This window comes from Furipterus horrens, unplaced genomic scaffold (genome assembly GCF_987537825.1).
Source record: "Furipterus horrens unplaced genomic scaffold, mFurHor1.1.pri manual_scaffold_5, whole genome shotgun sequence".
Taxonomy (NCBI): Eukaryota; Metazoa; Chordata; class Mammalia; order Chiroptera; family Furipteridae; genus Furipterus; species Furipterus horrens.
The window spans coordinates 43131899-43154220 of NW_028327175.1; positions in this window are offsets into that span (position 1 = coordinate 43131899).

Consider the following 22322-nt stretch of genomic DNA (forward strand, 5'->3'; position numbering starts at 1 on the left):
TATTTCTTCCTTCATCTATCAGCTGGCAAAAATTCTTCTGCCAATATCTTCAGAAAAGACTCCTGTAAAAAAAATTTTCTCATTTTTTTATGTTTATTTTTTTGTTGCCATTCTTGTTTCTATACATAAATGATAATTTATATGAATATAATATTTTTGACTCACATATTCTTACCTTTGGTACATGAAAGAGCTTACTCTATCCCCTTTCAACACTAAATGTTGGTGTGAAGAAGTCTGAGGCCAGAATTAATTTTTCTCTCTCATAGTCAATTTTATCCTTTTGCTTCAGTGCCCATAATATTCTAATAGCTCTAAGCATAGGTAACTGTTTAAGGGAATTTTGTTATCATTCTAGGCCAATTTTTCCTGAAGACCTGATATGCCCTTATATTGTCTGGATACCAGTCTTGAAAGTTTAATTGAATTATAATTTTATTTGTCTCTCCAGTTATGCACATTTTGGATCTCATTTGCTTGTCTTCTAGGTCTATAATTTATCCTCTACTCTATAGCAATATGTTGAATCACACTTTTTGCCTATGCTGTATAACAAACTTAATGAGAAGTATTTTCCCACTTGATAGTTTTTTTTATTTTTTCCAATTATTTTTTGTAGTATTTCTGTATAGATTCTGTGGGATTCCTCTATTATTGCTCTTGTGGTTCACCTTTGAATAAGAAGAGTCATTTCTGGATCAGCTATCTATAGTCCATTTGTTTTAGGAAAAGGCCTATAACTTTGTTTAGGCTAAAATAATTCTCACATCATAACCCAGAAGTAGCTTTTCTCCAATGCCATCAATAAAGAATTTCTGGTTAACATGACCTGTGTATTTGATTCCCTTTCAATTCTGACATCTCAGCTTTTCATAACTTCTTTCCACATGGAATCAGGAAAGCTCCAACTGCAAGCATGCTCACCTCAGCTCCATTAGTACAAAGGAGTGTTGGTTCTATCCCTCAGGATACTCGTATACTACTTATTTTTAAGATATGTATTTGCTAGCGTTTCGTGATATGTGTAGCTCATAGCATCCTCTCTCTATATCTTCCTGCACTCCTGCTTGACCTTTAGGGCAGTGCTTCCTCTTATTTTATAGGGTTTCAGATGCCTTATTGTGTCAATAACAATGGAAATTTTGTTTCCATTTTTCATTATCTTTGTTGCTTTGTGTGAGTCCAAGAAAATAAAAAGAAATGGCTGATTTTGTTTTACACTTTAAGAAAAGAAATATAGCTGATGAAGTCAAAATTCAGACTCTTGAAACCCCAACAATGTTTTTGCTACATCTATAGTCTTCTAAGATGGCTATAAAATCACAGACAGGTACCAATGAGTATGTTGATCTTGATGTGATTTTCAAACATTCCTTAATTTTCATCATCATCCACTGAAGAGCAAGCACTTGATGGCAACAGCAAAAGTATCAGGTAAGGGAAACAGGCTCAATATCCCCTGGAAACAGCTAAATTAAGTTCCCAGTAATTTCTTTCCATCCATGCTCATCTCAATTTTATGAGAATGTTCTTTTCAGTCCAGTTGCATATTGATACTAAGTACACACACACAAAACCACTGTAATAAATTTTTTTTAAACACAGGAACTGCCACTTCATAGATAAACTTCATAGAAAACAAGGATTTCTCTAAATTGAACAAACCTCATAGGCTTCAACTCCATGAGAATGCATCTATAAAATAGGTGAATATCCTTGTTTTCTGATATTAATTGTCAGTTCTATTGAATTATGATCAGAAAGTGTTGACCAGAATATTTATAATTTATTGCAAGTATATCTGGTTAATATGAGATTAGTATTTGTCTATTTATCCAAAGCCATGTCATGTTTAAAAGGGAAACACTAGATGTATTTCTATTTAGATCAGGAATAGTGCAATAACGCCCATTATCACCACTAGGTTACTGTAATTATCTGAGAGAAAAGAATAAAATAAAAATTGTGCACAAGGAGGTAAAATAGTATATCTGAAAGCCCAAAGAAAATAAATTGAATGTATGTATTTATTTATTTATTTATTTATTTATTTATTTTTTAATCCTTACTCAAGGACATGCTTATTGATTTTAGAGAGTAGGGGAGGGAGGGAGGAAGAGAGGGAGAGAAATATCAATGTGAGAGAAAAACATAGATCAGCTGCCCATCACACACCCTGATTGAGACTGAACCCACAACTAGGCATGTGTCCTGACTGGGAATCAAACCCATGATCTTTCAGTTTACTGGACAACACTCCAACCTACTGAGCCACACTGACCAGAATAAAAATCAACTGAATTTAAAAATGACTTCAATAGAAAATTCATTAGATTAAAATATATAAATTGCTTTCATATGTACAAAAACCCCATTTACAATAGCAATGATCAGCACCACTGAACATGCAGAAAATGAATGAGATAAGAATTTTCAAATACCCATGGGAAAAAAAAGGAATTGAACACTCCTGAAAAACACACACAGTTTTCTGAGATATGAAGTTGAAGAGAATGTAAAGTTTTTTGTTTTCTTGCTTGTTTTTATCCTCACCCAAAGGCATTTTTCCATTGCTTTTATTTAGAGAGAGAGGAAGAGAGAGAGTGAAAAACACCAATGTGAGAGAAAGCATGGATTGGTTGCCTACAGTACACTCCCAGACCAGGAATCATTCATGCCCAGACCAGGGATGAAAAGCACAACTTAGGTATGTACCCTAGTGATGCTCCAACCAACTGAGCCACACCAGCCAGGGCAATGTCCAAGTTACTTTATAAATTAATGCTACAACATTATATCATACCAACACATTTATATTACAACATAAGAACACTTTCATATTTGAAACTAGATTGATTTAAATCTCATGTGAAAAAAATAAAAGAACTATTCAGTAAAACTCTGAAGAAGAGCAATGAAAGAGTAATAGGCCCAACTGAATATTAAACTATATTACAAACCTACATTAATTCATATTGTATAATAATAGCTATCTGGACCTCTGGAATAATGAGCATTAGATTATAGCAAGGAGTGTGGACTTCCTTGCTTTGTTCATGACTTTAATGCAAAATGTTTCTTACGTTTCATTTAAAAAAAAAAAAAAAGGTCACCAATGAGATTTTAGAACAAAGAATGACAATACTTCAAAGATGTATTGTCACAATATGATAGACCAGGTGTTGACATACTACATCCATGGGCCAAATCTAGCTTGCTGCCTGTTTTTACGAATAAAGTTTTATTGCAACATAGTCACATTTCTTTGTTTATATACTGTCTATGGCTTCTCTCAGTGAAAATGTTTACTGTTTCATTTACAAAACATTTTTGCCATCTCCTATGCTAGTCTATGCTTCAGTAAGAATTCTATGCACCCTGGCTAGTGTGGCTCAGTAGATTGAGCGCCAGCCTGCAAACCAAAAGGTCACTGGTTCGATTCCCAGTCAGCATAAATGACTAGGTTGCACGTCAGGTCCCAGTTGGGGGCACAAGTGAGAGACAACCACACAGTGATGTTTCTCTCCCTTGCTTTCTCCTTTCCCCGCTCTCTAAAAGTAAATAAATAAATAAACAAACAAATAAATAAATAATTTTTTTTAAAAATAAAATAAAATAAAAATAACTAAAAAAGTTTAAAAAGAAGAGCTTTCCCTTTAAAAAAGAAAAGAATTCTACAATATTTGCTGTTTTACATAACAAAAGTGTATGTGTCATCGTCGGCAGACGTCCGTCTCGAGAGACGATGGTGTAGCTTCTTAAGTGTCTATCTGCACCGCCGAGAACGGTTGTGCAGTCCGACTCGGGAGTGACACGGTATCTGTCTCCTCCCGTGTTGAATCGACATCTTACGATGACGCTGGAGTGTCCTCTCCAGTGAAGCTGAAGCTACAGAGCCTGGGCAGGGTGATATGGAGGGTCTGCTGTTGCCCATGCAGCAGACCCCCCCTCTCTTCGCAGCTGAAGGGTCCAAGGGAAAGACGGAGTCAATACAGCTTGGCTTCAGGTGCGCCGCAGGAGTTGCCGGTGTTGACTACAGCGTCAAACCGCCTTAGGGACTCCGGCTCCGGATTTTCTGTCGGGGTTTACTCCCTTAGCCTTTCCCCTGAAGAGGTATGCCGCAAGGCAGCGGAGGTTTTTTGGAGTCAGAGTTTTCCTTCTCTGATGTGCCCTGACTGGAAGATCGAACCAGCGACACTTAGCTCACAGGCCGACGCTCAATCCACTGAGCCAAACCAGCCAGGGCAAACTTTTATTGTAGATTTCAGATAACAACAATTTCAGAGAGGAGGTAAAGTATGGTGCCCTTGTCAGTTCCTTCTAATTCCATGATCCGATAAACCCAGCCCAACTTACAGATTTTACTTGGGATGGGTAACTACAAACTGAAAACTATCTCTTTATTACCTTCGGCCTGTCTTATCAGAAAATTTTTTTCAGTCTCTAGCCTGGCTTTGCTTCCCTTCTAGTTTCAAAGAAGTGCACAAGCTTATTTTCAAAATCACATCAAAATTCCAGGTTTTCTTATAAATGCCTTTACAGCTATGGCCATTTAAAGCATGACCAGAAAAGCTTCTCTTGGTTTTGAGATGGTTGTTTTAAAAACAGATTTTATTGGAAGTTGAGTATCCATGGCTATGAAGTCAAAATCCACATAGATTATAGATTATAGATTAAGTGTATGTGTATGTGTGTATATATAACTATACAAAGTATATATATGTATATGTGTGTGTGTGTGTGTATATATATATATATATATATATATTTTTTTTTTTTTTTTTTTTTTTTTTTTACTCAAATTACCTGTCCAGGATATGTTGGCAGGTACATGTGTCTCTGTATTCATTCACAGATCTAGGCTGATAAACTCTCATAATCTTGTAACTGTACTGTCCAGAATACATGCTCTTCTAGTGCATATATTACTTCCACTTATGTTCCATTGGTCACATAGTACTATACTTGGAGGTATTAAAATTAGAAAATTAAATAACTACTTATGAATTGTTTGGGGGAGTTGACAGTTTAATAACAAAGAAATGAGGGAAGAGTACAATAATAAGCTCAAGCCCAAGTAGGTTCCATCAAGAGAAGCAAAGTTCCAAAAGGAGGCAAAAGCAGGAAGTAAGTGATCATATCTGTTTTAGAATATGAGAAAAAGCTTTGAGCAGGCGTGGCATCCAGACCATTTAAATGGAGATATGGGGTAGGGAGTGTTTAGAGAAAAGAGGGCACTATGAAGAAAAGGTCAGAGAGCAAAGTACTAGAAGTGCTCAGGAAACAGCAAAGAATTAGTTTAATTGAAAGAGACATATGATGTATTTAGGAGAAAAGCAAGCAATGTGGCTAGAATGACAGGCTGGAGCCATACTGGGAGGATCTTGAATGTATTTTGTAGGAAGCCTTTTGTTCAATATAATCTCAATAGTTTTGCACACCTTTATATCCTCAGTACTCAGAACACTGGTTGGTACATGCCGATGTTCAATAAATATTTATTAAATGAATGAAAGAATACATAAACAGTCTCCTAATTTTCACCTTTATTATTTTAGAATTTGCTGACAATGCATAGTAAAGAAAATGTATCAGTGAAGATTTGAAGATCGATAATGCCGCTGACTCTTTGATCTTATAAAGCACATCTTCAATAAACAATCTAGGCATATTGGCACTTTGCAAATAAATTAGGGCTGAAAGAAATTATTTTGTCCATCTCCCTGCTTTCAATCAAGTTTCACCCATTAGTTTCACAGCCCTTCCCCCAAATTCCTTTATTCCTTCAACTCCCTGCTCCACTTCCCCAATCATACAAGAGCCCATCCCATTACTCCTAGTGACTTTCTACTAGATGCTCTTAAATTACATTCCTTGCCTTAAAGTTACTTTATACAAAAGAAAATTCTAAATTAAGAAAGAATCACTTCAAATAAATGAAAAAAAAATCCTCTTTTTCATAGCACAGACTAAAATAAATTCCAGATGGATTGAAGAGTAAACTGCTTTAAAAATTTTAATTATAGAAAAAAATCGAATCAAATAGGTATTAAACATTTGAAGAGAAGATGCCTTTGTAAGCTTAGAAGCAAGAGGAGATATTCTAAAAGGCTAAAGTCAACAGGCTTACTACTAAATCCTCAATACCTGTAAATGAATAACAAACAAATATAATAAATGAAGTCACAGACTAAAATTATTTATAACATATATAATGTAAAATTGGTAAATATTTTTAAAGTAAAAAACAGTTTAAACAAATTACTAAGAGAGATACCAAGATCTCTAAATGGGCAAAGGGAAGATCATTTATGATAGAAAAAATAATTTAGAAAAATGATCAATCTCAGTAATAAAGTACAAATTAAAAATAAATTAAGTACCACTTCACTGAAAAATTTACTAAAATAAAAATTATATAAAATCCAACTGGAGAGATATAGTAAGTAATAGTTGTACTTCCATCTATAACTACTATGTTTATCATTGGTGTGGCTCTTGAGGAAAGCAGTTTGGCAATATGTATTAAGAAGCAATAAAAATGTAGTTACTTTTTGATCTAGTAATTTTACTTCTGGGAACCTGTCCTAGAGAAACAACCCAAAATATATAAAAAGGTTTATTAACTAAGATGTTAATCACAGCATTATTTGTAATTATGAAATAAGAAAAACTATCCAAATGTCCAATGAGGGGATTGTTAAATAAATTACAATGCATTATTTAAGGGATTGTATGTGGCCATTAAAAAATAGTTAAAAAGAAACCAAATAGGAAAATGCTTATTCTATAATGAGAATACTCAAAATACCATTTACAGTAATATACCCAACTAGCAAGGGTTGTTGTTTAAGTGGCAAAATTATAATGTTTTTAATGTCCCTTCCCTCTGCCTCTGAGAAAAACTTTTGGTCAGAAAGGTTTTTCACCTTAAATAGCCAAATGATTGATTTCTTTCTTAGTAGACATGACAGAGAACTTCAGTTTACATGTCATTGTGTCACTCATGGGTTGTTTTAAAGCACCATCCATGCCGTCCACTGAAACATAAATCCTTCCTCTCCACTGCCATCCAAGTCATTCTCTGATTTCCGGTCTTTGGATCCGTGTGAGGAAAGCTAAGAGCTAGTGAGACTTTCTGTCAAACTCGATCCTCTCCTGAGCTCAGGAGAATGATGAAGAGGGAATTAGCTTAGGATAGGAAAGGAAGGCCTTCTCACCACTATGAGCTCATGAATGCCCTTTGGCAGAGGAAAGAAAGCTAATGTCTTCTCCTCAGGTTATCCTAAGTATTAGAAATGTATCTGTAACATGTCACTTGTGTTGTCAATTATGCACTACACTGTATAGAGACTAATGTAAGTTAGAGACCATCCTTGACCTTCCCTAAGAATACAGTCTAGATAGCATGCCCATAGTATAGTTCTATTGCTATACAATCATCTTTTACATGAACTAGAATAAGTCATTTAACTAAGCTTAATAAAGTGCATACCTTGGTCATGGCCCTAAGGGCTCAACATGTATTAATTCATTGAATATTCACAGCAGCCCTATGAGGCATGTGCTATTATCACCCTCATTTTACAGGTAGGAATACTGAGGTACAAATATAACTTACCCAAGGTAACTGAGCTAGTAAGTGATGAAATCAGGAACAGAACCCAGGAAGAATGATCCCACAACCTCTATTCTTACCCACTCAGTTATAAATGCCTCTGATAATCTGCTCCTACTATTTATTTTGATATTTATGAACTCGGCTTCTCATAAATCATTGACCAGTGAAGAAAACCATGACTCCCACATGCATTCTCTTACTCATCCTCATTGTAAAAAAGTATCTGTTATGGTTTGAACTGTGAGCTCCTAAAAATCATATGTTGAAGTCCTACTCCGTAATACCTCAGAAGGTGACTTTTTTTTGGCGATTGGATCTTTACAGAGATAAACTATTTAAAACAGGGTCATTATGGTGTACCCTAATCAAATATGACTGTTGTCCTTATAAAAAGGGAAATTTTGAGACAAACACACAGGGATAACACAATGTGAAGATGAAGGTAGAGGTGGGGTAGTGCTTCTACAAGCCAAGGAAAGCTGAAGATTGCCAGCAAAGTACCAGAGGCTAGGAGAAAGACATGGAAATGATTCTCTCTCAAATTTCTCAGAACAAATTAACCCTGCTGATCGTTTGATCTTGGACATCTGGTTTGTGGTACTTTGTCACGGAAGCCCTAGCAAACTAATATAGTACAGACTTCTGGCAAGATGGAGGTGTAGACAGAGATGCTGCATCTCTCTCCACAACTAAGAAGGAATACAACTACCTCAAAACTAGAAACAACCAGAAGTTCCAGAAAATCAAACTGCATGGAAGTCCAGCAAACAAAGTTATAAAGAAGAAATACTCATCCAGACAGGTAGGAGGGGCGGAGCCAGGGCAGAGAGGACGTGGTGTGGTGGTGGCAGCAGCAGCAGGCAGGCAGAAAGCGCAGTCACACATTTTAAAAAGTCAGGAAGGACACCTGGGGAGTGTTCCCAGCTCCTCACCAGACCTTGCAGTCCACAGTCCCAACACCAGGGAAAACCAAGCCTCATTGTTTCTGACTGTGCAGACCAGTAGGGGTTGGGGTGGAAGCAGAAACTGCCAATCTCAGCAGAGTTTGCTTGTTTGAAGGGCCCCCATGGTTCTAGAACATCTGCAGACCCACACACTCTGGGAACAACAGCCAGGGCAGCAACTAGAGGGGCACCAGTCTAGTGGGAGAGGTGCCTGGAAAAGGAGCAAGTGCTGAGCAGGTGGCATTGTTCCCTCTCAGACCCCTCCCCCACATAAAGTGCCACAACGTGGTGAAACAGGTCACCCTATACTGATGAATCCCTAAGGCTCCACCCCTTACAACATAACAGAAGCAAAAGCTCTACCTGGGACATGGAGGCAAACAAACACAGGAGCCTGTCAGAATGAGGAGACAGAGAAGTATGGCCCAAAAGGGGGAACAGATCAAGGTTCCAGTGGGAGAACTAAGCAACGAGGAGATAGCCAACCTAACAGATGAGGACATAGACAACCTAACAAATGAAGAATTCAAAGCACTGGTGATAAAGATGCTCACAGGCTTGACAGTTATGCTTGAGTATGGCAAACGCATAAGGGAAGTGAAGGCTATGCTAAGTGAAACGAAGGAAAATCCACACAAAACCAATGGTGAAGGGCAGAAAACCGGGGTTCAAATCAATGATTTGGAACATAAGGAAAGAAAAAACAGTCAACCAGTGCAGAACGAGGAAGCAAGAATTGAAAAAAATGAGAAAAACTTCCCAAATTTTGTGAAGGAGATGGATATACAGGTCCAGGAAGCACAGAGGGTCCCGGGTGAGCTGGACCCGGAGGGGACCACACCCTGACGCATCATGACTGAGATACCAAAGGTGAAAGATAAAGACAGAGTCCTTGGGGCAGCAAGAAAGAAGTGAAGAGTTGTCTACAGGGGGTGCCTATAGAACTATCAGCTGATTTCTCAGAAGATTCTTTGCAGGCAGGAAGAGACTGGCAAGCGGTATTCAATGTGATGAAAAGCAACCTACAACCAAGAATACTCTATTTAGCAAAGCTATCATTTAGAATGGAAGGGCAGATGAAGTGCTTCCAGACAAGGTGAAGCTAAAGGAGCTCATCATCACCAAGCCATTATTATATGAAATGTCAAAGGGACTTAAGAAAAAGAAGATCAAAACTATCAACACTAAAATGACAACAAACTCACAACTAGTAACAACTGAATCTAAAAAATAAAAACAAAACCCAACTAAGCAAACCAGAATACGAATAGAATCATAGGTATGGGGATCATTTGGAGGGTTATCAGCTGGTAGGGGGGAGATGGAGAAATGGGGTTATGGTTCAGGGATTAAGAAGCATAATTGATTGGTACAAAATAAACATGGGGATGTTACAAATAATATAGGAAAGGGTGAAGCCAAAGAACTTATATGCACGACCCATGGACATGAACTAAGGGGGGTGGGATTGCTGAAGGGAAGGGGGATACTGGGCAGAGGGGAGCAAAGGGGAAAGAATTGGAACTACTGTAACAACATAATCAATAAAATGTACTTTAAAAATTTGATAAAATATTTATATTAAAAAAACCCTAATATAGTATTTTCCCCTTCCTGTTGTCTTTGTCTATTTACATAATGAAAATTATTGTGTTCAAACCAAACAGCTAAGATTGAAGTGGATATAGGTATCATGAAGAGTAGAGATTTGGAATGGGATGGTTTAGAGCAGTAATTTTAAAACTATATTTCATGAAGCCTTAAGAGACCACACTGTTACCTGTGGAGCTCTTTGAGGTAAAACGAGGTGCAGAAAGCAGGTTTCTGGAACTCCACCACTTTCACACACACCTGAACTTTAATTGGAGCAAGTCCAGTTTTCTCAGATGCACAATTTGTATCCCAACTAAGATGTTGTTGAAGAATAATTTCCATTGTTTTAAAAGGTAGAGAATACTGATTAAAAGCAAAATTTGTTTTAATTCTTTACTTGATACAATCTTATTGAACCACTGCTACATGCCAGGTAATAATGTTTTATGCCCCCTGGACCAACTTTATTATCCCCAAGAGCCGTTTTAAAATATTAGGTCATTGAAAAAAATTTAACACTTTTAACTAATAGTTGACTAATTAGCTTATTTTTTATTAATTGAAACATGTACTATCCTATCAAAATTTATTTAGCCTTTAAGCAAAAGCAATATTACCTTGTATAGCCTTATTAAGAGTTTATTGCTGTTTGAATAGTGCAAATAGAGAGTGATTTGCATTTTTTAATTTTCAGATCCCTAGGATCTGTATTTCCCAGGCTTCAAATAATTGAGTGAGAGGCCTGAGCAATATTAAAAATATGAATGTTTTCTATCAACTAAATAATAAAAAGAGAAACCATAAATGGCTTATTTCCATTCATTTTAAAAAGCAACTAACAAGATATTGGAGCTTATAGGTTCTTTAGGAGGCTGGAGTTTGATACCTTGGAGATGCATATGGTCTGGAAGGAACAGTCTTCAGAGGTATTAAGTACATAATATTCTGGAACACAATTGCCACTGAAACAGTTTTCAAGTCTGCTTAAGATTAACTTGACATTTGGGCATTTACTTAACCTTAGAAACAGATGAATCACATTGTCATCAAATATTTACTTAAGTGTGTGAGATCCAAGACAGTGGTAGGGTAGGTGAAAAGTGCATTAACCTTTTTCCAGGACCAAACTGGAATTACAACTAAAATAAAGAACAATCAGCTTGAATAACCAACTTAAGATTAGCTGAAGAGAAGTCTTATAATCAAAGATTTACAGAAGAAGCCACATTGAAACTGGTAGGAAGAGTAGAGGTGCAAAAAGTGCTGGCCCTGTTCCCATGGGCAGAGGCAGAGATTCTGGGGGGATAGCTAAGGTGCAAAGATTTCTCCTGAGGAAAGTAGAGTCTCAACCCCATGCCGGGCTCTCTAGCCCAGAGCAACAGGGCCAGGATGAGGGGCCCACATACTATATGACTCTTAAAAAATCAGTGGAGATGCTGTCTGCCAGGGAAACATAGGACTCTACTAGAGACACAGGTGCCCTCTTATAGGGCCAACACAAAAAATCTTGTTTGCAGCCACTCACCCTGGGCATCAGCATAGGGAGGGTGGAGCAGACTAGAGTCATGTGAGGAGAGGCTAGGGTTTGTGACTCTTGGGAGAGAGCTGAAGGAACAGCCTCCAGGATCCCTCTGCTGAGTCACTTTCCCACACTGCAGACACCATTTTTCTGGGGTGGAGCACTCCTCTCATTAGGGCATCAGCCTGGGGAAATCCAAGGGACTAAGAACCTATTTGAAGATATAATGGCTGAAAACTTCCCTAATCTGGTGAAGAAAGAAAAGTCACATAAGTCCAGGAAGCACAGAGAGTCCCAAATAAGATGAACCCAAAGAGGCCCACACCAAGACATATTATAATTAAAGTGCCAAAGGTAAAAGACAAAGAGAGAATCTTAAAAAGAGCAAGAGAAAGACAGTTAGTTACCTACTAAGGAGCCCCCATAAGACTGTCAGCTGATTTCTTAACATAAACTTTACAGGCCAGAAGGAATTGGCATGAAATATTCTAAGTGCTGAAAAGCATGGAACTATAACCAAGATTTGACTACCCAGCAAAGCTATCATTTAAAATTGAAAGAGAAATAAAAGCTTTCTAGACAAGAAAAAGGAAAAGAAATTCATTACCGCCAAACAGTATTACAAGAGATGTTAATGGGTCTTCTTTAAAAAGAAGAAGAAAAACAGGAACACAGTTATAAGGAATCGTCGTCGGCAGCCGTCCGTCTGGAGAGACGATGGTGTAGCTTCTTGAGTCTATCTGCACCGCCGAGAATGGCCGTGCAGTCCGACTCGGGAGTGACACGGTATCTGTCTCCTCCCGTGTTGAATCGACATCTTGCGATGACGCTGGAGTGTCCTCTCCAGTGAAGCTGAAGCTACAGAGCCTGGGCAGGGTGATATGGAGGGTCTGCTGTTGCCCATGCAGCAGACCCCCCCTCTCTTCGCAGCTGAAGGGTCCAAGGGAAAGACGGAGTCGATACAGCTTGGCTTCAGGTGCGCCGCAGGAGTTGCCGGTGTTGACTACAACGTCAAACCGCCTTAGGGACTCCGGCTCCGGATTTTCTGTCAGGGTTTACTCCCTTAGCCTTTCCCCTGAAGAGGTATGCCGCAAGGCAGCGGAGGTTTTTTGGAGTCAGAGTTTTCCTTCTCTGATGTGCCGTGACTGGAAGATCGAACCAGCGACTGGAAGATCGAACCAGCGACACTTAGCTCGCAGGCCAACGCTCAATCCACTGAGCCAAATAAGGAATAAAATGGCAATAAATACATGTCTATCAATACCCCTTTAAATGTAAATAGCTTAAATGCTCTAATCAAAAAACATTGGATAGCTGAATAAATAAGAAAACAAGACCTACATATCTGCTACAACAGACCCACCTCAGAAAAAAGTAAAGGGATGGAAAAAGATATTTCACACAAATGAAAATGAAAATAAAGCTGGAATAGCAGTACTAATATCAGACAAAATAGACTTTAAACCACAGGCTATAATAAGAGACAAAGGAGGACACTACATAAAGATAAAGAGAGCAATCCAACAAAAGAATATAATGCTTATAAACTTATAAACACTGATGTACCAAATATAGAAGCACCTGAATATATAAAACTAATCTTGATAAACATAAAATAAGAGATCCACAGTAATACAATCATAGTAGGATATTTTAACACCCCATTGACATCAATGAATAGATCTTCCAGACAGAAAATCAACAAGAATGCAGCAGCCTTAAATAACACACTAGATCATATGGATTTAATTATTATCTCCAGAGTAATTCACCCCAAAGCAGCAGAATATACATTCTTTTCAAGTGTACATGGAACATTTTCTATACTAAACCACATGTTAGGACACAAAACAAATATCAATAGATTTTAAAAGATTGAAATCATATCAAGCATCTTCTCTAACCATAATGGTATGAAATTAGAAATAAAAAAATAATAAAGACCAAAAACACACAAAGACATGGAGTCTAAATAACATGTTATTAAACAATAAACTGGTTAACAATGAGATCAAGGAAGAAAGCAAAAGATACCTTGAAACTAATGAAAATGAGAACACACCAACCTAAAATATGGAACACAGTAAAATCAGTTCTAAAAGGGAAATTCATAGCATTACAGGCCTATCTCAAGAAATAAGAAAAAGCTCAAATACACATTCTAACCTAATAACTAAAGCACCTAGTAAAAGAAAAACAAAGCCCAAAGTGAGTAGAATTAAGATTGAAATAGAAATAAATAAAAAAGAGGCTAAAAAACAAAACAAAACAAAAGATCAATGAAACCAAGAGCTGGTTCTTTAAAAAGGTAAACAAGATTGACAAACCTTTAATCAGACTCATTAAGAAAAAAAGAGAGATGACTCAAATAAATAAAATTTTAAAAAGAGAAGTAACAACTGACACCAAAGAGATACAAAGGATTGTAAGAAAATATCATGAAAAATACTATGCCAACAAATTGGACAATCTGGAAGAAATGAATAAAGTCCTAGAAACATACAATCTTCTAAAACTGAATCAAGAAAATCAGAGACTCTGAACAGATAGATTGCAACTAGTGAAATTGCAGCAATAATAAAAACTCCCAACAATCAAATGTCATGGACTGGATGGCTTCACAGGTGAATATAACCAAACATTCAGAGAAGAACTAATACCTATCCTCAAACTATCTCACAAGATTCAAGAGGAGAGAAGATTCCCAAACTCATTTTATGAGGTCAGCATTTCCTAATTCCAAAACCAGATAGACACTATAAAGAAAAGAATTATAGGCCAATGTCCCTGATGAATATAGATGCTTAAATCATCAACAAAACATTAGCAAACCAAATCTAGCAAAACATTAAAAATATCATATACCATGATCAAGTGGGATTTATTTCAGTGATGCAAATTTAGTACAATATCCACAAATCAATAAATGTGATACACCACATAAACAAAATGAAGGATAAAAACAATATGATCATATCAATAAATGCAGAAAAAGCATTATATAAAATCTAGCACCCATTTGTGATAAAAACTCTCAGCAAAGTGGGAATACAGGGATCATAGTTCAGTGTAATTAAGGCCACATATATGACAAACCCACATCCAAAATCATACTCAACAGGCAAAAATACAAATATTTCCCTTAAGTTCAGGTACAAGACAGGGATGTCCAATTTCACCTCTCTTATTCAACATAGTACTAGAAGTCCTAGTCACAGCAGTCAGACAAGAAGAAGAAATTAAAAGTATCCAAATTGGAAAGGAAGAAGTAAAACTGTCATTATTTGCAGATGACATGATACTCTCTATAGAGAATCCTAAAGATTCCACCAAAAAACTACTAGAACTGATCAATAAATTCAGTAAAGTAGCAGAATGTAAAATAAATACCCCAAAATCAGTGGCATTTTATGCACCAACAATAAATTATCAGAAAGGGAAACTAAAAAAACAATTCCATCTACAATAGCATCAAAAAATTACCTAGGGAGAGGAAAGACTACATGACAACAGAAGCAGAGAGAGAAAAAGCAAAGTAATGGGGACACATAAACCAAGGAATGAAGACAGCTTATAGATGCTGTAAAAGGGGAAGAAACAGATTCTCCTCTAGATGCTCCAGAGGGAACACTGCCTCTCTGATGCCTTGATTTTAGGAACTACTGTAATAACATAATCAATAAAATATACTTTAAAAAATTCCAGTACAGCCACACCCTAATCCAGGCCTGGTAAGTTCTGAAGAAGCAGGATAGGTTGTCTGAAAGTTGTAGGTTTCTTTATGTTTCAGTCTTCCTGTCCCACCTTAATAATCAGGCTGATTCCAGTTTCAGGAGTGGTGATCTGCAATGATCTATCTCCCTTCATGCTGAGCGAGTACTTTTCTTTTTTATTATCCTATGGTGATATCAGCTCTTAGTTTAGAAGGAGATGCCTTGATCCTGGGATCACAAACTGCCTTTTAGATTCTCTAGAATAGCAGTCCCCAACCTTTTTGGCACTAGGGGTCCAGTTTCGTGGAAGACAATTTTCCAGCGGATGGGGGGTTGAGGGGTGGTTTAAGAATGATTCAAGTGCATTACATTCAAGCCCACCTCCTGCTGTGCAGCCAGTTCCTAACAGACTGGTCTGCAGCCCTGGTGGTGGTGACCCCTGCTTTAGAAGGCATTGCCTCGGATACACTTCTTTTAGTCACAAGTTCCCACAGCCAGGTGGTACAGGGTTGAGGTGAATGTGAAAAGAGGAAATATGTTGTTATGAAACCCTCCTGATGGTTGAGACATATGAACTACTTTAGGGGCTTTATTTTATGTCACGGTGACGAGCAACTTCCTGCTCTGTACTAGAAGGAGGATGTGGGTCCTCGTTCCATCTGGGTTGCTGCTTTCTGCAGGTCATCTGCAGTACAGCCTGCTGAGTCAGGTCTGTGTGCCTGTTTCGGGGCAGAGGAGATTCTTGTGTGCTTGCATTGAAGTAAAAATAAACAAACAAACAAAAAAAGTACTAGCTACTAATATTTCTTCCCTTGAGTAACACTGAACTTCTCACATAGAAACAAATTCTCACAAAAGGATTAGCTTTTGTGGAACTAGCCAAACAATAGAACCATAGACTTACGATGGAGTTGAAGAGGCTAGAGCCAAGGCATTCATGTGTATAGCTGGGTGAGAGAACCATTTGGATATGGTAGAATAAGTTAAGTCTAACCAAGTGCTTTAAAGTAAGCTTTTCAAACTTGAATGTGCATGGGAATCATATGAGAAACTTATTAAAATGCATATGCTGATTCAGTAGGTCTGTATGGGGCCTGAGATTCTGCATTTCTCATAAGGCTTCAGTTGATACATAGGCACTTATCTGGAGACCACACTTTGAGCAGCAAGGTTCTGAAGGAATATATCTAGGAGTAAAATATATGAGAAATACAATCACAATTAGTATTCTTTCATTTATTCAGCACCTAAAGTCCTCTCATGTTTAATAAACTATACTCAATGATATGGAGAAAAGGGAGGAATCAGAGTAAAGCCTCCTTTTTTAGAACTTACAAAGTAGAAGGAGACTATATATATTAGACTATAAGTAATATAGTACAGTACCTAGTAGTTAAAGATACCTGGGCTTGAATCCTGGTCAGTGAAAAATTAACAAAATTATCTAGCCACCTATGTGGTTCAATTTCCTCCCCTGTGCAGAGAAAAATAGGAATAATTATAACACCTGCAGCATAGAGGTATTGTGAAGATTAAATAAATTGACACATGTAAAAACACATAAAACTGTGACTGACACATAGGAAGGACTAAAATTAGCTTTTATAACACAAGTTGAAAGGTAAGAAAAATCATAAAAGGGGTTTATATAAAATATGGAGTGCAATCCCAGCCAATTGTGAGTTACCGTTGCTTCCCAACCCCATATCTGGAAATGAGTTTTTTCTGGAATGCCAGGCAGATATAGCAGGAAATTATTGGGTTATCCCTGCTACATAGGAAAAGCTAGAAAGGGAATTTGAGAAAAAAGATTTGAAAAAGTTGTCATTGCAACGTTTCTTTGTATCTCTGATCTTCCTTCTTTTCTTCCATAAACTCAGAAAAATTGGATTTGAATCATGGATCTGTAACTTATTACCAAAAAAAAAAAAAAAAAAAAAAAAGATGTGTCTCGTAATCTGTATTTGCCTCCTTAGCTTTGTCTATAGAATGGAGATAATAATGTCTGTGTGATGGTGTAGTTGTGAAAATTAAAAGAAAAATTACGGTCACTTAAATAATGGCCCCCCCAAAGATATCCTGGTCATAATCCCTGGAAACTGTGAATGTATTTCATGTGGCAAAGGAGATTTTACTGATGTCATTCAGTTAAGGATCTTGAGATAAATGATCCAGTGTTGTCTGGGGGGACCCAGTGCAAACCTAAGTGTCTATATAAGATCGAGGCAGGGCAAGATTTGACACAGAAAAAGAAGACAATGTGAGCACTGAAGCAAGATGTCACGTGGCTGGCTTGAAGCTGAACAGGGGCCAAAAGCCAAGGAATGTGAGAGATACTGTTCGAGAAAAATATTCTCCTCTAGAGCCTCCAGAGGGAGTATGGCCCTGCTCACACCTTGATTTTGGCTCAGAGAAACTCAGACTTCTGACTTCTAGAACTGTAAGAGAGTAAGTATGCATTGTTTTAAGCCACCAGCTTTGTAGTAATTTATTAAAGCAGTCACAGGAAACAAATATGCAAATTATGAAAAGCATCTATGGAGCACTACACAAATATTATTTTTCATTCTTTCTCTAATTAGAGAGCCCTCACTGGCATGAAAGATCCGTAAGTTAAGGCCATTGGTAACAATCCTAGTTTTTCATAAAGAAGCCTAAAGCCATGAAATATTCTTTTCTTGTTTACAAGACTGAGATGTAAATGAAGCATTCTTCATGGTTCTCCAAAAGGATATTAAGAAAATTGGGGATTGCACTGCTCTTATAACAAAGTCTAAAACTGGGTAACCAGAAGTCCTAAATGAAAACACTTCTAGTTTTCACTTTGCCCCAGCAGGGTACTTATCCTGTGGCCTGAATTAAGTCTCAAGGATCCTTCCAGAAACTTTAGAAGCTTTAGAACACCATGATCTAGTTATTAGAACCTCAGAAGGGAGGTGAAAGGAAGGGATAATGATCTGCGAAGTGATTGAGAAGTATTGTTTATGTTTAGAATTTCTTATCCTTTCAAGTTTCCATTTGAGGCCTAAAACACATTTTGTTTAGCTCAGTTTCTCTAAATTGATATTGACAAACCTTTGGTGTTTGGGTCAAGAAGGAGAAAGGATTTGTGAAAAAGATAATTTTTAGTAGTTTTGATGTAAACTAATCACTACATGAGTAACACAAGATTAAACTTGTGGGCCTTTAAATCTCCAGGGAAAATGTTCAGAAAAGATTATGTAATCTGTCAATTATAAAATAAAAGGATTTTTTTCCCCCTCCCTGCACATCGCTTCTCCACCTTTCCCCTAGAGACAGACCAGTCTGTCACTTAAAGAGAATAAACAGAGTCAGGTTAGCTCAAGACGAGCCTTTGTGGCTTCTCACATTATCTGCCCTCTTTAATCTTTCTTACTCCACTAGCTGCATTTTCTAAAAAGATGATCTGAATTCCTAGCACAGAGGTTTGTGATTATTAATTTAAGCATTTTTGAGACTCTATCATGTTGCCATCTTAACTTTAAGTGACACCCGATTGGACACATTAGTTTTGCTAACAGGTAATAGAGTGTAAAGGCTCTATAAAAACATGGCATAGGATAATTATTTCATTAGCCAAGGGTCGGCATTAGCTCAAGCGGTTACTTCGTCATGGCAGTTACTGAAATCATTAGCCTAGCAGGTAGCGTGGGCTTCCTTTGAAAACTCTATCCTTTCATTTGGAGGGCCCAGACATATGATCCTCAAATGACATTTATGGCAGCATTTGGGAAACTATTAAGTGCTATATAAATATTAGATAATCATAATAATTGCACCAACCACATCACACGAGAAAAACATTTGGAGAGCAATATGTATAGTGGAGCTTCATATAATCAAGTAAGTCCTTCTCTCCAAATGGATTCAGAGGGTTCTTGACTTCTGGCTTCCACATAGAAAAAAAAAAAAAAAAAAAGACTCTTGTCTGTGTGGCCATATCATTGAGTGCCCCCCCCTTCCTAGTGAATCCTTCTGTACCTGAAATTCAGCTTGAGTCCTGACTCCCATATCTAATATCACATAAGCCAGGTGTTATCAATTGCAGGTTTTAGCTTTCTTCTTTTTTGCTTATTGCAATTTCTCCTCTTCTATTCTTTCCAGCCAGCTCTTTAATTCCTCAAGCCACCAACTTCCCAATTCTAATTTTTCATTCTAAGGACCACAACTATATTACTCAACAAAGCCATGGAGCAGGAAGTAGAAAAACATCTTGAATATTATAAAGAGGTGCCACAAAATTCATACATGAAGGCACATTTCCTACAGATCAGGTTAGAGAGGGAAACTGGGTCCCAACCATGAAGAGCCTCATGTGTAGAGTAAAGGCAGTTCAACTTCATCCTGATATTAGAGGCTGTTTTTGGAAAGGATTTTAAGCAGATCTATGACTAGATGTGCATTTTAGATAGATCATTCTGAAAGCAGTGCCAGGGATAGATGGACCCTCTGTGAAGTTGTGGGTTAGGTGGGGTGGGCAGTATGGTGAGAGCAGGTTAGAGGTAGATGGATTAGTATGGAGGGTATTATTGTGGTGCAAACAAATGTGATAAGACTCTGAACTAAAATGATTATGCAGGGAATAAAGAAAAAGAAATTAGTAAATAATTAATGATATTAAACCATCTATAGGAGACAGTGAGTACAAAAAAAGTGATAGTCAAGAATCAAATAGAAGACTAAGAAAGCAGATGATAGATCTGGGTAAAAAAATAAATAAAACCTTCCTAATTTTTCCAGATGGAGATAATGGCTTGTTCCTAGAGTAAATTATCATCCTTTGTACTTCCTTATGGCTCTTATGGCTTTCTACTTTATATTTTGTTTTCTTATTATTAATATATTTTATTCTGCTACTGAGTGATAAATTCCTAGGGCACAGAGACTGTTTATATTACACTCCTAAAATTAAGGACTTTCACATGTATAAATCATCACATACTGGTAACATCTTTGGGAAACGTAGGTATGACTGTTGTTGTCATTGCCATTTTTTTTCAGATGAGAAAAACCTACAGTCAGAAATATTACTGTACCATAGTAACTGGCAGAGCTGGGCTTCATATATGTGGTCCAGCATCTACTACTCAACTACATTGTTTTTCATAATAAAGATCTCAATGTCCTTACTCAGGACTATTTACCTTTGCTAAATTAGGTGTCAGATTTTCTAGCCGTTACCAAATTAAATGTCACAACATAAAAGATGGAGAGGAGTGGAATGCAATGACTAAGACAAACCCACTGAATAAGCAGTAGAATATTCAGCAGCCAGCAAAAAGGCAGGAAAACCCAAGTGCCAGTGATGTCTGTTGATACTCAGCATCATTTTCTCCCTTCCAAACCCTCTCCTCTGTGCAGGCACTGGAAGTCTGGAAACTACATTTGCATATCCTGGGAGGGTTCAGGTTTTGGTTTTACCAAGGAGAGGGGCTTGCATAAGATGTAGAATATGGAAAAGGAGAGGCCATTTTCTGGCCACAGCTGCACGCAGGCATATGGACAACAGCAGACAGCATACTTGGATTTTCCAAGAACTTCCAGATAACCACCTGAGAATCATCTACTCTTATACCACGGTTAGCTAAGGCCATGGGTAGCAGTTGCCTGTAAAACCTTCATTTCCTGAATTATTAAGTGCTGGCAGTGGTATCCCTGGTCTTCACACCACTCAGCCTTTCCAATGATTGCATAAGCTGCTAAATCCCTATATTAAATCATTTTATACTTTAAATACCTCGAGTGGTTCTATTTTCCTGACTCATATGTCATGCAGAGAAAATAGAAGTATCACAAAAGTATTATAAGCTGAGATCATGTAGCTTAGACACATATAGTCCTTTTGGCCTCAACCAATACAACACAGTCCTTTATTTAAGAATACAGCAGCGTGGGTCATAGATTGACAAATATTTCTACTCCAAGTGGGTTGAATACAAACTTCCAGTGGTATGATACTAGGGGTTGATACTTAAAACATTTAGTTGTGCAGGAAAGCTTGGCTCTTTGGATGACCCTATTCCCCTCAAAATACTGGCAGAAAGCTGGAGTTTTACCATGGGTAGCATGGAGTTTCACAATGGCTGTGTGCAGGAATGAAAGATTGCTAAATTTGAAATTTCATGTATAGTCCTGTTCAGATGGGTTGCTGATAGATAGATTTAAAAAATATTTTCCAGTAACCCATGTGTTGATGGAAAGATATTCAAATGGACTGGCATTAAAGTGCCAAAAATTTCCATGCATTCCTTTGGGATTTTCTTTTTTCAGATAAGTAAAATCAAGTTCTTAATGCCTGGAAAAAATTTCTAAACAGTATGACCTCACCTCTCATCAATACTCTTATTCTCCTTTGCTTTTCTAAATTCTTTTGTCAATGCAGATAATAAAGGGCCCCTGTCAGCCAAGCAGCTATGGTGATGACTTTTCTCTTAAGTGAGTATTTCCTATTCATTTGCTGCTTTTCACTAATTTTCTAGGCTAGGCGGCATAGTTGCACACACAGACTACACTGCAGGCTTTGGTTTGGTTCTGAATATCCTGGTGGGGGAGGATGGGAGCCACTCACCTCTCTCTCAGGTCAGTGGATTGCTGCCTTTTATGGTGCTGGGCAGGCTAAGTTATTCAGTAACTAATGGACATTTCCACTGCACTCCCATGGCACGTAGGCAGATTTGGTGTTTTAGAAATTTATTTCCCCACAAATATATTTGACATTGAATCAAACCTTGATGTGTCAAATTTCATTTTTCCAAACCCTAGGGATGGGCCCACCTGGCTTTGTGTTCAGTTCACAAAATATCTCAAATGATTTTTCAAATGTCCGGATTTGGCCAAAACCAAATCTACTTTGCCAAACATTTTACTTAATTTAATAATAAATAATACCCATCTGTAATTTAATGAAAATT